Genomic DNA, 17,687 nt, shown 5'->3' on the forward strand with positions numbered 1-17,687 from the left:
CGCGCTCGTGAAACCGACCAGACCTTCGTCTGTTGCTCTGTTCTCGCAAAGGAGGATAATCCTAAAAGTGGGCACTCGCGATGCAACATTAATGGCGCCCAAGTGACCGTCACTTGCATTTATATTTCAACGGCAACCGGTCGAGTTTCCCACGGTGCGCGTCACATGTGCCTGATACGGAAACGATAATCACTATATTCGCCTGCTGCTCCGGGGCGGCGTCCCCATATCAAAAACTTATTAAACCCCAGTATAGGTGGGATAGTTCATGCAACGTTTGCTATAGCCCTTGTAGACAATTATTCCTTATCCAATAAAAATACTTAAGGTTTAAAAAAAGCATAAAAAAAAAAATAGTTCAAATCACGTGAGGTGTTGATGATGGTCTCGTGACCAAAAGCAGGCCGGTGCCACCCACGGGGTAATACGGTTACAATTATTATTGTCTGCGAAAAGCCCTCCGGAAGCGGACTCAAGAAGCGGACTCCATCGCCCGTGTGTTAGCGTACGGCAATTCATCGTTGACTACCACTGATGAAAATTAACTAAAAAATTATTTCCGGTATTCCACAAAATGTATTATGATATTATCGCACATTATTCATGATTATATCACTGATACTATAAAATTAATATTTAATACTAAATACTATAATAATTATTAAATTTAATCAAAAATTTTCCATGTCAAATCTGTGTATTTTTACATCTATTAGTGTTATAATCCTGAACATATTTGTAAATATTTGATATAAACGTACCAAAAATATAATTTACTAATATAGACAATGTACACATTAGTACATGTATTTCTGCATGTTAGTTTTACAAGTTAATTGGTTTCTATGGATTTAGCATATTATTGTTATATAAGTAGAATATCTTAATTATAAGTTCATTCAATAACAAATAATTAGAAAATTAATGTTAACTTAATAGTTATAATTTATAACATTTAAGTTAAGAAAATATGTAATTCAAGCATGTAATAAAAATTTTCAAGGATTAGAGGTAAAAACAAAAAATTAATAGACAAAGTGTTCATTAATTAAAAGTTCTATACAGTGAAAAAACACAGCTTTTTAAACTATGCGTTTTAATTGTTATTTACCTATTTTAAAAACTTTTTTTTTATCTTAACAAATATTTTTATTAAAAAATATTGAAAAGTTAAATATTAATCAAACGGTTTGTTTAAAAAAAAATAATATCACTATATTTATATATTTTTAAACTGGTAGGTACTAAATTTTGTTTCGTGAAATGTGTTCAAAAACAAAGGTTTTCATACTTCAATTGTGGTTTTTGACCGGATACGAGCGATTAGGGCGTCGTATAGGTAACAAATAAGACGCAGGATGAAGATAATATTGTTTTATATGTGCGTCAAAGGAATAATATTATCGGGTTCGAACGATCGGACTAAGAACAAAACAAAACCGGCCGGCCGGCCATTTCTATTAGATTCCCTCATGAGTTTATCATGACCGGGTTTCTGTGGAAAATATCTTCAAATATACGATAATCGGCGGCGTATCTCTTTGGACTTAGGGTGTAATTTCCGTTAGGACGCTTTTAGTAGCCGATTTATGGCCGAGAAAAGTTCAAAACGCCCTTCGCAAGGACCCATTTGTAACGCGCCAACAATGCGTGTGAGCTAATTCGATTTAAACAATTTTTTGATTTTTCTCTCGTTTCACCGAGACTGCGTGGAATAACGAGGATAAAAAACAGACCATACATATATATATATATATATATAACGCATCTCGATAACGAGAGGGTGACTCCATTGTAGACTCAATGGGTCGAAATGATACCGGTCGAAGATTTTTGACGCCGATGTACGACGGGGGATGGATAATATCACTCCAAGTCTCGGACGGAAGCCACGGTCATTAAAAAAAACGTTGATGGCTCAAAGAGCACTCGACGAGAATATGTCATGATAATATACCGAGGGAAGTTTACCAGTTTACCGGTCGTTTTCGGTTTAGAGTGTCTGTCGTTTATTGTGTATTGAAATGCAACTGACTACGCCGAGGGTTGCGCGGCTGCGGTTCATAATGGGGAATATATGTACATATTATACTTCAACAGAACTTCATTAAAAAAATAAAAATAAAGTTATGTCCGAAATCGAGTGTAACCGCGTTGTGTGCATACAAGAAACGCGACGGCATAACGTATAACGATAATAATAATAATATGACGTGCGTACTTAAAGCCAAACTTTAGATAACGTTTCGGTTTATCGCGGTGACGGCAAAAGTGTCACATTCGGAAATTTACACGGCTAGTTTACAAACGACTGGTTATTATTAGACAAAAATAATAAGTAAGTATATATATATATATATATTCGGGTTTCACGAGCGCAAAAACGGTATTATCTCGGAGCCAGGTATAAATCGGCAAAGTCTTGTCAGACCGCTGTTTTTTGCGCTTTTTAAAACCGATTTGAGTGGCCGCCGAGGGTTAAACGGTAATTTAAGTGCAACCCGTGTTCATATTGAGCAAAAACGTCGGCAAAACCGTCAGAAAAACGAAATACGGTCACTTTTTCGAACAGGTCAAAATATGTATAATGAAATGTCAAAGTGCATTCTCATAACACGGTTTTCACCGTAAATAGGGGCTGTAGACGTAGAAATACACACGGGACGTGGCAAAAAATCGTTTTTCTCTTCTCCGGATTTTGGAGCGCACCTTCAGATATCGCTTGCAAGAGAACAACCCCTTTACATTATACACGGCCGCTTTGCAGGGGTGGGAGGATTAATGAAATAATTACGGCACTCGCGTCTTCTACATACACACACATGCGATAGGATTAACAGGGAAAAAAGGCCACCACGTACACGGCCGTCCGGTATTTACGTGAGACTATGTAGGTATGGTGTTTTTGCCTCGTCTTTTACACCCAAAGGTCTCGTATGAATAATGATTCGGGAAGATCCGGAGGCACGGCAAAACAAAAAGTAACCGCGTTCGACCTAACCCGCATGGACACTATGAAAATTTCAACCGTACGCTATCGTTCATGGTCTAAGGCTTTTTATTTACTTAAAAAATACTAGTCGAATGTAAATTTAGATGCGGCATATCTTTGCAAACAATCTGGAACCGTGTTAACGTTTTACAGTGTTGTTAAGTCGAAATTGCCTTTGAAGCATTTGGCGAATTTTAATGCTACTATCAATAATATATGTGTTAACGTAATGAATATTATTACGAGGGCAGTTACCGAGGTGGTTACGGACATAGAACATTAAGGGGATTTACTTGACTACTTGAGTGGGATAAGAAGAAAAATTGCCGATTGTAATATCGTTGAATTATCATAAAGTCAATGACGCGTATAATAATTCTTCTCCGGGACAACAAAATTCTTTATAGGTAACCATTTATAGTTATTTATTAGCATCTGCAGTTGGATACATCTTGTTGATACTTATCTATATTTTAGTGTTCTACTAAAAGTTCTACTGGCGTTTAAAATAGGAATACATTATTGAATATTACAAAATTGTTACTTGACAAAACACAAAAAAAATAACTATGAAACTAGTTTTAATGATATTGCAACCACGGGACATATTATGTTTGCCGAGAATTCAAAAAAAAGATCCACGGTCGAGACAAAAACAAAACTCATTATACCATTAATAATAAGATGATACATAACTATAAATTGACTAAATTATGGATTTGTTCTTTATTGTCTAGCCACTAGCGTAACACAATATTATAAAGATTTAGATTGTATGTACTCTTTCGAAAAATACGTTCTATGTAAAATGTTTGTAAAAAAAATTAGAAACTATTGTATTTTATAAAAAATTAAGATTTTAGTATAATTTAAGATACTTCTTATTTTATTCTAAAGGTTTCTATGTATTTTGTATGAAATGCATAATTCGTTTTCCTTCTTAAAATTTTTTAAAAACGTTGAACACATTTTACTCAGAAAGATGAATAGTTTTGCGGAATTACTCTTAATTTCGTGTTTATATACTGTTTTCAATTTTCTAAAATATTGTTAAAGACAATCGCAGCTTTGTGATGTTTAACCTTAAGTCTGAAAGAGACAATATCAAGTCTTGTATTTTTTGGCTAATGAGCATGTCAGTTTTATTTTCAGTTTAAATATTTGAAATGTTTGTCCTGGAATAGTCATTTTTTTTCAGAGGACGTTTTATTATACATGTTAAAAAGTTAATTAGAACTAATTTTCTCCAAAAGTTTACATTAACTTTTAAGACCCAAGGAATATAATTATACTAATAGATAGTATTAAATGTTTTATTGTAAAAAGCAATGTTTTAAAATCAAGATTTTATCAAGTAGAAATAAATTAGGAAAAAGAATATTTTTTTTATGTCCCATAATATTATTTTTCTTTATTTACGTTTTGGGTTTACTTCGTTATTTAGTCACCGACTTCGTTACGAAATAATACTTATTACCTATGCCGTTAATTGCATATTTATTTTTAAACTTTATTAAGCGTACTTTAGCCTATTACCGAAAAACCGTCGGAACATGTTCCTGCTGATGAAATTCTATTGTAAAATGTTAACCGAACGATTCGGTTTGGTTCGGGAAAACATTTTGCACGGGTTGTAAAGAATTTAAACTGTTGAGCTATAAACTTTATGGTTTATTCTGTAGAATAATGACGGGCGTAAGAATATGTGTTAAGGATTGTCGATTGACGGACGATTTATGTAAGATATCGACTGACCTGAAGAGTCTTACGGTAAATTCCGTTTTGTGTTTCGAGCGTCGGCACAGTTTATAGGCGCGTTGAAGTTTCCGCGACCGCATGGCGAAAAATAGGCGGGCTCTCGGAAAATGAAGCCCGCAAACATATTATTTTGTAAATCACTCGAAACAAAAAAATAACCAACAAAACCGAACGAGAAAATTTAAGAAAAAACCACCGACCGAATGTTAGAAAAGACTAAATCGCCGAAGTCCGAACTTTATTACTAGGAACTGGGAACGGTTAATATAATAATATAACAGTTATTATATTATGATAGGCGAACGCCAGTATCCGTAACCAGCGACCGACCAACACTGAACGGACGCGTTTGCAATCAGAGTTGGAAAAACTTGGCCGCCCCTTATATATAATATAAAGTTAAAATACTTAAACTTGCGTAAAGTTTTTATCTGTGCACTTTTTAAAGTCCCAAAAACTCGATAGAACAACAAACAACAACTAAGTTTGCCGCACCTAGTCACTTTTATTACAGTTTGGAAACAAAGTTCACCGGTCGCCGTCGCACTCCTACACCCCTCCTCATTTCTTGCCAATGTCTCGATCGCGTCCGAAGAATAATCACTTAATTTGTATTAATATTATTATTCCGATAAAAGGATTAAAAAAAAAACCAAAGTCCGAAAACGGTGAACCAAAAAAATAAAAAAAAGTTGTTACATACCTGATAGTTTATGCGGAGTAAACCCGGAGCTTGTACGTATACGTTAGTAGTGCGTCGTCGTATGCGCCGGGCGAAAAAAATGTAACCCGACCGAAATGTTAGCAAAAGTTTTTCCCGCGCTCTCTGCTGCTGCTGCTGCTGCTGTTGCTACCCCCAAGCCCCACAAACGATCGCGGCCGACCAGTGCCGACACCGAACCGAACTGCTAGAGACGCGGTGGCCAAATGAACGGGCCGGCGAACCTCAGACGGGACCCTAGCCTCGACGCGGGGTCCTGTGAACCGCCAAAACCGGGGTGGGGTGTAAGTCATTGTTGTGCAGCGCGCAAAGCCCATGCCGGCCCGTACTCAAAACGGATTCTAAGCTCCCGACCAAGACGCGTCTCGTGTGTTGAAGTCGGTATTCCGAAAAGTGGACCTAATATTTTGTATAGGCCAACTTTCCCGAAGACACTTTTGTCGGCCCATATTTTTTCTGCCACTATGCACAATTCTACTTACGCCGACAAGATAAGTTTTTAAACGAGATTGTAGTTTTGTTAAGTAAAAACCCAAATTCGATTTCGCGCAACTTGTACACAATAGTCTCACGTCAAACGGCCAGCAAAGGGATTTTTAAGTGACTTCTTTTATTTATTTTTTCGATGGGTAGTAATCATAACAATTTTAGGTAATACTGGTTTTTTTTACCGTTGACAGTGACTTAGTTAAACGTTCCAATGATGGAAACGGGTGTTATAAGTATTGACCACATAAAATAGAAAATTCACTAAGCTTACTACTGCGTCAAACCGTTAAGTGTGCTCAACAAATACTAATTGATACAACTGGCCATCAGAAGTGTTTTCAAAGTTTTAGTTATCCTCAGTTAATCCATTTACGGGAGGTTTGATCTAATACTGGGGGTGGTAAAGCTTGGTTTTCTTTTTTGTTCTCCTTTTTATTTAACTATTAGTGTTAAAAATTAAGCCGGGTTTGTTATGTTGATTAGAGTGTTTATAATCTAAATTTTATTGTGATTAGAACAAAAAATTGTATGTAAATAATTATACTAACACCGTATCAAAAACTACTGTAGTTCTTAGCGAAAACACAGTGGTAAAACTTAATTTATTTCTTGTCGTTACTTTTATCACAAGGCATGTCATAATAAACAAATTTACCGAACTTCTTAACTCAAAAACTATTTATTTTAAAGTTAACTACTACTAATTGAAAGATACAATACATCTTATGTATTCACATTTCTCAACTTATGAAGCTTATTTATTAATGAATGACAACTGCAAACTAACAAGTAAGATGTAATAAAGACGATATTTGAAACGATTTTGACAAATTCAGCTAAAATAACTCATTAAAATGTAATTACAATTTTAATTTTTAACTATTTCACACGTTGAAGCGTATAATAATGACCACGGAATAGTTTTTCACGGTCATCTGGACGTTTTGGATTTAAACCTTTAATATTACAAAATGGTGTCTAAAGTTTTTGAACTTGATTTAGTAGTTTGTTTTAATTTTAAATTTGCATAACACGATCAAAAGTTTATTTATTTTCAACAATTTTAAAAGTCACTGAAAGGTAATGACTTAGCAATAGTTACAACTTGAATGAAGCGTTATTTTTTCCATTCATACACACCAATTAATAATTAAATATTTTACATTGTCATTATGTTAAGTTCAACGTGTCAACGAAATTATCATATTGACAATGAAACGTTGTCTGAAAATGAAAACTGTTTTTTTTAAGTGGTCAAGTAAGTTTATAGAGTTTTTACATTGGGGCCAGAAATTGTCCATTTGTTGCTTCAAAGTTTCAACAGTGGGTTTGTGATAACGAGAGTAGGGAGGATATGGTTGATAATGAGTTATGGCAGTAGATTCTATTAGTATAAATATGCCGCCTCGCTGCCTTTTAAGAGGATTAATTTGGCCGAAGCCAAACGTATTTACCTTTTTCGACCCTTGCTTGGCACCAACGTCCCTCTTGCGTCCCTGATACTCGCTGAAGTCCTTTAAAACGTCTGTCAGTTTATTACTGGTAAATCTGCTGACGTGGATGTCGTTTTGTGCTCGTGAAAACCGTATCTACCGACGTAATCTCCCACCATTACTTCATCTCACTACATACTGGTCACGTCGTTATGACCTATGCATGTCAATAATACTAACTATGGTTAAAATATGCCGTGGTTATTTAATCCGATTATAACGGTGATTTAGCCGATGAAGTTACCGCCAACGTACTAAAACCTTGCGGGTAGGTTAAAAATTGCCATATTTTTACCGAGTTGTTATATATTGAATAACTGACTTTAGTAACCTACGAGGTGTTAAAACCTCAAACTTTTCTTAAGAACCTAAACCTACCCTGTAATAATATAGTATCTGTGTAATAAAAAAGCGATATTATGCTTTTTTGATGTTTTAGATTTAAACGCCTTACGCAATTTGGACGATAATAAAATAGTCTTAATACATAATATTAATTTAATATAAGAACTTTATTTTTTAAAAATCTTTTAATTACCCAAAAACAAGTGGTATGATCGAAGTCTATATGTTAGGTATTAACAAATTTCTTTTCTTCACTAATGTTCTATATTTGCCTCCTTATCAAACACACAATTCCGCTATAACAACATTTCGGAGTGGCCCGAATAATTAAAAAATATATTAGGTGTCCTTAATATAATTATAATTGGAAGAATATTTGTATTTTAACGAATCAGTTTATCGTTTAATTAAAGAAAATGTAATCTATGAACAGTCTTAGGATTGGCTTTAATTTTAGTATGCTTCAAATACCATTTATGTCAAAAAATAGTTAAGTCACATTAGTATATGTATGTATTAAACTACAGCCTGGAATAAAAACCACGATAATTATTAAGTTATTGATTCATAATATTTTTGTTGTGTTAAATTACAAGTAATATTTATTGAATTTGCAGCTATGATGTTTATAATAACTTAATAAATTAATTCAAGTTAAAAATACATAGTCTCCCATTTATCAAGCCTTACTTTTATCTTTGATTTTATATTAATTTTAAGAAATGGTATATAAAAAAGGTATTAATTCGTAAAAACCACGAAATTATTGTTTTTAACATTATTTGTAGTTACTTGTTATATTAAAAGTTATTTTTAACATTGAGAAATTTGTACACATTCAATCAAAGTGTCAATGTGATACAAAATTAATTTTGAAAAAAAACCTTTGTTTATATACATAGAAGCTATTGTTAAATTACAATTATTAAATTTAAACTGTTCTATATTTAATTTTAAGTTTTATATAGTGTGAGTTTTTGTAATGAGTTTAAACCATATAGTAATATGACTATCACAAAATAACGACAAAAAATAATTTTATTTGTAGAATTTTTAGCTTAGTTATATTACTCTACGTGTAAAACTTGTGTAGTGATATAAAAACATTTATATTCTATGCATAACCGCGAAAAGGTGTTGTTTTACAATGCTGTGTTTTTTAAAATTGTAAATATAATAATACTTTTTTAATAAATTTAATATTTTTTACATTCTACATAGTTATTAATCTCTTGATAACCTATCTGAAAAACAAACAAATCATTAAGTGTTTTATAAATTCTAATAATAAAAACAAATGTTTATGTGCGTATTGTGTAACCATTTAAAAAAACAAATAATTCCATTTTTTTTTTAAAATAATTCATGAGCGTTTATAAACGTTTATGAGCAAAATAACTCGGAATATTTTCGCATGGGGGCGTATATATAATTTGTGAGTTTTTTCTTTCTTGGCCGATTTTCTACGTGATCGTACGGGCGGCCTTTGATACGACGACGTGTGTGTCGAAGCACGGCCGAGGCGCCCAAAAGACGTGTCGGTACTGCCGCTCTATTCCGTCGCATACGGACCACCTCTGCTGGCCAGTGCGCACGGTCGAAAAGTTTTGCACGCCTTCCGACCCACTCGAACTTTAGCCGGTGGCGCAAAAGTTTTCCCACCCGCCCGCCTTGCAGCGCGCGCACAAACACACACACACACGCGGACTCGGACGGACGCGTGGGGCTATGGTGCCGGGTAGTCGGGCGGCGGCGGCCAGGAGGGCTGGGGGGTTAAAGTTTCCAAACGGTTTTTCATCGTAAACCTCTTCTCCGCCGTACCTCTTCCGCCCATCGCGACCGACCCCGTCACTTGGCCCTACAAAACGCTCTTCCGCCGCCGCCACGAACCAACACTACGCGGCCTCCGACCACCGCCGCCACGGTTTTCAGGGGCCCACGACAGTTTTTTCCCACTCTTCCTCTGCTTTTGTTTCTTATTCGTCACCGCCACAGCCCACGACCACCACCGCCGACGTCGCGTTCTCGCTCACCTGACTCGGCCAACGACAGCCAGTCCAAAAGCCAAAATACCGATTTCTATCCGAGTCGTGATCTCGGTATAGACACCGTCTTTGAGTTGAGATGTCCTTCAAAGCCGATATATATACGGGGGGGGGGGGTGGAAGGAGGTAGCCGATGGGCAATGGCCCTCGAAACACTAGCACGACACTTAAGAACAAAATAAGCATTGGCGGAAATTTAGAGAGGGGAGGCTTGGAATACTGTAAACCTAAGACAGATGAAGTCAGTGCTGTACAAAAAACACAAGAACATTTTTAAAATTTACCCCCAATATTTCCGCCAAAGCATAAACTGTTGCCTAGAACTAGAGACTTTATTTCTTCTTATAGTTATTTAAAAAAAATATACGGATGTTAGTTATATAAATTAAGTCATAGAGAACGAATCAAACTTTATTTAAATATTAGCGAGTTGCGTGTAATTGACATCCGATCGTCGAAAGATGTGACAAGGTTCCGATTATGAATCTTATCAATTTCATGTAAATCGCGTTATTGACTTTTGTGCTTGTCACGCACTATAAGCTATATCTGTTATACCGACGGCTGTGATGTGGCCGGAACGGTCAACAAAGTGAACTTACAGTTATTACACGTCGGACAAACCGTACATGGTACTACGCGAAGTATACTATCCCTCGGAGCCGATAACTTTGGTAAACACATTATTCCGGACAAACGTTTCCCTTTAGTGTCTTGCTAAAAAAAAAAGGTCTAAAAATCCGACACCTGTAGCCCGACGCCCGGAGGGTCCGAAGGAAAGCGTACGTTTTGATGCTGCATCTCTGTGGCCCGGTTCGGTCGTTAAAAACCCGTCAAGGGGACAACGACGCGAGGACGAGAGGGACGCAAAGCAGTCGTCGACCATCGTTTCCGACTCGAAACGGTATTATTAGTTTATGATTTATGAGCGCAAAAGAGAAAGCGACATCTGCGGCCCGGGTCCAGTTTTAGGCGGCCGGCCGGCCGTCGTGACTTAAACTTTCTCCGGAGGGACGTGCAAAGCCGACTTTGCACGTTTTAATCGTCCACACGTATCGTCCGAACGGTCATTCAAGTCGCGGGCCGTTTCGGATTTCTGCATGCGACGGCGTCGTTTAATTGTAAAATCATCGTTTAGACACACGGTTTCGGTTCGCCGGCAACCGGAAACCGTCGTCACATCCGCCAAACCTTCCCTATATATTCGACGGGGATTAGCGCACCGACCGAACTGTGTGTTTATTTAAACGCATTCGGCTCGACGTATCACCTCGGGTGCGTGTAGTGTGTTCTGCCGCTGATGTGGCGGACGCGCGAACAAGATAAAGCACGCGTTGACTAATTGACCAAAAGCCCGGCAGAGGCGATAAATGACCATCTTCGGATAACCTCCCCTTTCCCCGTGCGTTTGCCAGTCGTACAGGCCAGCGGATAAGGAACGACTAACTAATACGACCCCGGTATCCCGTGTGTGCTTGTAGACATGGCGTGCCACTGCATAAAACGCCGCTCGATCAACGTTATTCCTCTGTGTGTTGGCCATTTGAGTTACAAAATAGTCTTTCCCACATTAGCGTTTACCAGTATAACTCACGATTTCGACGAATAATGTTTAGTAGTGTTTTCTATTTCTTAACCTCCAAGCAGTCGCGCTGCGGTGTTTACATCGTCATTCAATTTCTGAACTTTAAAAGTACAAAAAGTCGCGATGTTAACACCGAGTACGCGTACCACTTGGAGGTTGAGGAGGAAAAATGTTAAATCTTCTTCTCCTTTTTCTTTGCCTTATCCAGACATAAATAAAATCGCAGTGGGTTTGTTATCGTACTCCATCATATTTTAAACACAGTCATTATTTATAGCTGGGTAAATAGGAATTTACTATAATATATTAGCCATTTTTAGTAATAAAAATACCCCCAAGAGGATCTAGAGGTAATATTTATAAGCAGATAATTATTGTGCTTTTAATATGAAATAACATATTATCAGTTAATTTAAAATCGCAAATAATGATGTTTTGAAACTTCTAAATTATTCTATATTTTGAAGTTATCGTAAAATAAATGTGACCTTTATAAAAAACGTTTTGGCAAATTTTAGATTTTATAACTTATATATCATAAAAATACATGTTTAGCCTCTCTAAGCAGTAGCGTTTTAAAAAATCTCGTTGGCGGTCTCGCTGCAGTGTTTTCAACGCCATTTAATTACTGTAAGTATGTAAAAAGTACCAAAAGTCGCAGTATAACACTACGTACGCGACGATTGGAAGTTAATACCAATTTGCATTAGTTTTTTTTCGTGAAAATTATTAAAGAACAATTATTGAATATACCTTTTTTATGACTGGGAGTAGGTTTTTAAGGCCAAGATCTGTTGTCTATGAGACTCTCTCTTCGGCAATCAAGTGTTAAAACATACTTAACCTGCCTTACTCTCTGGCCACGTGTCTTCCATAATATGATAAAAAACAATACAATACCGTCAGAAATGTGATGATACAATAAATCATTGCAATATTACTCAGAAGTTTGAAGAACTAGTGACTACTGACTAGTTACTAGTATCATCTAATATTAAAATCATTGTAGTTTAATATAACATAACCATTGAGCATAAATTACTATCTATACTCTAAACAATACTCTATAGTACATATCTTTACTATTTACTCTACTCAGTAGTATAAATTAAGTTAGTATATTGGGTAGAGTAGGATATATTTTGGGTAAATTATAAGACATAATAGTGAATTTTGAATTGTTTACTAGATTATATAGTCATAATATGTTGATGAAAGAGTAGTATAAAAATTATTAGTAAAACGAATAAAAATAATTTTTAACTGAATAAAACAAAAAATAGGTATTTACGAATAAAAAAATATTATTCATGATAAAATTGTTTGTTTTATTTATAAATAATTAAAATATTCACAATTATTATTCATAAATAACGAACAAAAAAGAATTAAAAAAACAAAAAAATAATAAATACAATTTATTCATGAACAAAGCGCATAAATAATATTTTATTCTAAATAATTATTCGAATACAAATTATTGAATAATACCCTTATCTGAATAATGGTTTTTATGTTATGGCATTATGACTACAATTGTGTAATCAAATTTTATTTTACATTTGGATACTTATAACACAATAATATATGAGTATGCTGTATTTTCTGTTTTAAATGATTGCGATTCAAGCCTTCCTTTAATGGACTATTTTGCCAGATAAATAAATATTTCTATTAACATTTTAGCCAGCTATGTATATATATAATATATTAAAGGTAATTTCTGTGATCTAAGCAAAAAGTGTCAATGTAACTTTTCAAAATTGTTAAAAATACTATATTATTGTTTTTCTTATAAAGATAAAAACTCAAAAAATGGTTGCAATTATCATCATTTAAGTTATTGATAGAATTTATAAAATTTTACAATATGAAAATACCAACAAATGAAGGCTGTTATTCATTGTTAAATGAAACCTATCCGAATTATTATGTATTTTTTATTCTTGCTTATTTTTAAAAAGTTGACGATGTCCAATTTAATAGCTATATTGAAATAGTTTTATAAATTGAATAATTAAAAACCTTTTTTAATATTTTTCAATTAACTAGAATATTTTTAATTAATTAATTGAATCTAAAACTCAACTTACCAATGTGTTTTAATTATACATTTTACTGTTGTTCACATTTGCCATACAAATTATAAATTTATAGCAGACCACAATTAGTATTATCATATTAATCAATTCTAGTATATATCGTGTCGATGTCAAACCCTTCTGCTCTGAACACCTCTATATATATTAAATCATTAACAATGCATTCTAGTTAGCTGAATATTGGCTTATATTGAAATCCCCTATGACATTGCATTATATCGCATGTCTCACAGATAATGAATAATCTATTATATAACCCTGCATTGTGTGGCTATATACATATTAACATACAGGCATATAAGACGGCCGAAATTCAATATAGTTAATCCATCAACTAATAATATAAAAGACACCAACATGAAAACTAAAATAGAAGAAACATAATTATCCAATCAAATCAAACTGGCGATACAGATTGATGAATAACTATAATATGACAATTTTTACTGTAAGCTGATTATAATTTAAAGTAGAGTTGAATACAATTTGTATTAAAAATATTATACTGTACATAAAGTATTGTTAGGTTATCACATTAACTAAAATGTAAGTAATATTGTAATAGATATTATTTCAGGAATACACCAATACATTCGCTAATAAGTATCAACATTATAGGCTTCTATAGTATTAAAAGAAACAAACAATTTTACCAAAATAGTTTTGTATTTTATTAAACAAAAAAAAATAAACAATAATAACCGTTGTATGTAATAGGGGTTTTCGTATTGTGTATTACTTAATCGATAGATTTGTAGATGGCAATGTTCGTTTCTATAAACGTTGCTATAGTCCCATTATCTATTATGGTTTTTATAAATGGGGTGGCTGAGGGATTCGGACGCACCTAAGGGTATGATAATGTTATGATGGAATCGTACAGCACGCGCCGTCGGAAGAAAGCGAGTTGTGAGTAAATGCATGGGGTGGGAGGGGAGGGGTTACTAACCCGTATATGTATATTTAGTATTTACGCTAACCTCGTTAAGACCGGTCTCCCTGGCTAACGACCGTAAACATAATACACGTATTAAATAATTAAAGTTGTTTTAAGTCTCTACGGCCCGCGTGTCTTATATTCCATCAATGTCAGCCTCTTAGCAATGATTGCGTTTGCTACTTTTCCACCTTCCAACCCTTAAATGCCACTTAAACATATTGCTCCGGCCGGAACACATTAAATTCTTAGCTTTAGCACACCGGGGGTCCCACACATTACCGACAAAGAATTATGCGACAACTGCAAATGCATTTATAATATTATAAAAGATATATTTTTAAAAAAATAGTGGTAATTTAAAAACTACAAGTCTGATTAGAATTTGTTTAAACTACTCAAACCCAATACAATATCCAGAAAGTAAGCTAGAAAATGTAATACCTTTTTTTTTTTTTTTTTATTAATAAAAATATATTTACAATCTGTAATATTAGTTACAATAAGTAAATTTGAAAAAAAAATATGATACAATGACAGGACAACGTGAAAGAAGAGGGTGTCCAGTAACACTACTTCAAGAATGTAATACCTATGCGATTGTTCATCTATTTTATTGATTCGAAAATTCTTCAAATATCTATAATTAAGAATCTCTTCGTGTTAAGAATACTCGTTCATTAAAATATGTATACAAGGTACTTCTATAATATATCATTAGTTCAAGTGTTTTTAAATGTATTTTTAAGTACATATACAGTATAATATCAAGTACTTTACTGATGTAGACTTTTCTGAAAATGCGCATAATAGTTGACATTATACTTAACCTGGAGTATGTAATTACAATGATGCACAATAGTAAAAAACAATAATTAATAAATTATTTAAAAAAAACAATCCATGACATTTGGACTGAACTTGATTTTAATTGAATTTCGGACAATAGGCCAATCTTCGTTAAGGGGAAACGTGCATGCACAAGTGCATCTTAAGGCCTTAACCCCTGCGTGCATATAAAAGGCGTCCCGGAAAGCAGAAAACTTTCCAGACGCACGGGCAATAAAAAACTACACCGCTCGAACCTAGCAGTCGCTTATGCATCGAGTCCTCATAACAATATTATAGTAAAGCCCACCGCACCGGGGTGCATAAGACAGGGTTTAATAGGAATTTGTGGACAGGTCATGTGCAAAAAGGTTCTACTGACCGCTACTAAGAGTATATTAAACTTAATTAAAACCAATGATAACGCCACAGCGAGGGAGCTAAGGGCTAATCTAATTTGTTCGCTTTTTGTAGCCCTCCTTTTGATTAGTCTTAAAAACGATTCACAAAAGTTTCTGTTTAACGATATGGCTATGTGGGAAAAATGATGGTCCGGTCACTTTTATCAACGTCCACACAGCCAACCGCTCTCTCTACAAACACTTTGTGAAACTGAGCGCCGCAATACATTTATAACGTACGTTTAACACGGGTTCATGAAAAGTTGTTCCATTCTTTTAATAATCAAATATAGATCCTACACAAGTATACAACGAGATCAAATTTTAACAAATCAAAACAATCCATTTTCTTATTTGTTTGCAATTTAAGTTGGTCAAGTAACCACGTAACAGTAGTAAGTATTCCTTTAAAATTCTTAACTGGGCCCATAGGGCCTGTGGGACAGACTTACAATCGATTCTGGATTGTTAGTAAATTTCGAAGTTTAAGCAGCTTTCTCTTGCTTTCATATTGTCAATTATTAAAGCTAAACTTGAATAGCATTATAAGTAATTATTCAAAACTGGTTATCAACAAGTCGAATATTGCAACAAACTATTCTTGATATTAAAATTAAATCTAGTATAATGCATGTTACCATTTTAAAATGTCAAGCTGATAAGGTTTTAACACATAAGCAATGGGGTTATATTTTTGAAAAATACATTAAAATTGGACGAACTATGAACTAAAAAATTATAAAAAGAATAATTAAAAAAAAGTTAAATATCTTGACTGGATCATAGTTAACCAAACTTTTTACACAAGGTATGTGTAACGTATAATGTTATGTTACACAATTAAATAAAAATAAATTATCTTATTTTCATATGATTCCATCTTATTTTGTTTTATTTGTTCACAATTATCAAATCTATAATATTTTAATAATAATAACATACATTTATATAGATTAATTTTATTAAAAATCTAATACATTATGTTTTATTATTTACTTATTTTATTAAAATTGCTTCGGTGTTTATTACTCTACTTGGATCTGTAGAAATAAGAACTGTCTGTTTCAATCTACAGGTTTTTTGTGACATTTGTTTTAAATAAAAAGAGGGAATGACCTGAGGTGATGTACAATATTCACCCCATAATTGTGCCGAAAACCCGACAAGTCTTTGCCCCTGTAGATTTCCTCAATTATGGCCATTGTCTTTACTGTATTCTTTTTGTTCTCCCAACAGAAACCAAAGCCCTCCTGAGCCACATAAATATTTGCATAAAAACAAGGCACCAAAAATCTTACAGTTAGTTCTAACAGGGTTTGGGGGGTAGAGTTTTTACTTTCCCTCTGTTTTTTTCTTACGTGCCATTCAATTCCAACCGCAGTGCGCCTGATTTTCGCTTCCTCTCTTTTACCCTATTCTTTTCTTGTCATTTGGACAGACTTGGACAATAATTGTTACGACACCACCGAATAATACGTATAATAATAACATCCTCTAACTTGTTGATTTTTTTTATTTGAGATAAAACATTGCTTTAATTATGAAGTACAATCAATGGAAGAATGAAAGAATTAAAATTAAAAAAAGAAAAATATTTTTGTACGTGACAAAGCTTTTTGTATTTTATATTAGTTAATTAATTATTACAAGTATAGCCAATCTACTTGGACTTTATTTGTAATAATCTATGTTCACTATTATTATTTTAATTACTTAAGTTAAGAGGACGATTAACCCACACATTTCTATAGTAAAACTTTTTTTTTAAATATTACTTAGAAACAAAGTCATCACTGTGTTAAAAAAATATTTTTTTTTAACATCAAGTATAAAGCTGAATAATGAAAATATAAACAAATTAAAGTCTAACGGCTAAAATTATGAAACATGCTTAGCCTCTTGGCTCCTAAATAGTGATTATTTCTGATCTATAATCTTCTTACGATTTATGACAAACGTATAGTCTTAATTATATGTTCTGGCCAAAACGT

The 17,687-nt window shown here is 33.9% G+C and overlaps 1 protein-coding gene across 9 annotated transcripts in view; it reads right to left on the bottom strand.

The window, feature by feature from the left end:
- LOC126838674 (uncharacterized) overlaps positions 1-17,687 on the bottom strand; it is a 156,352-nt gene that overhangs the window by 67,075 nt on the left and 71,590 nt on the right. Inside the window, exon 1 of one of the 9 annotated variants that reach the window (XM_050573294.1) lies at positions 5,454-5,649. The exons of 7 other annotated variants lie outside the window; for them this stretch is intronic. The gene's annotated coding sequence lies outside the window, so the exon portion shown is untranslated. Of the gene's footprint in view, positions 1-4,747; positions 5,064-5,453; positions 5,650-17,687 lie in introns of those variants that run through there. One more of the 9 variants, XM_050573295.1, reaches the window with a different exon arrangement.

Source organism: Adelges cooleyi, unplaced genomic scaffold, assembly GCF_023614345.1.
Source record: "Adelges cooleyi isolate 19-005CV unplaced genomic scaffold, UGA_ACOO_1.1 ACOO_flye_CR_arks_rails_tigmint_CR_PRNA_30, whole genome shotgun sequence".
NCBI lineage: Eukaryota > Metazoa > Arthropoda > Insecta > Hemiptera > Adelgidae > Adelges > Adelges cooleyi.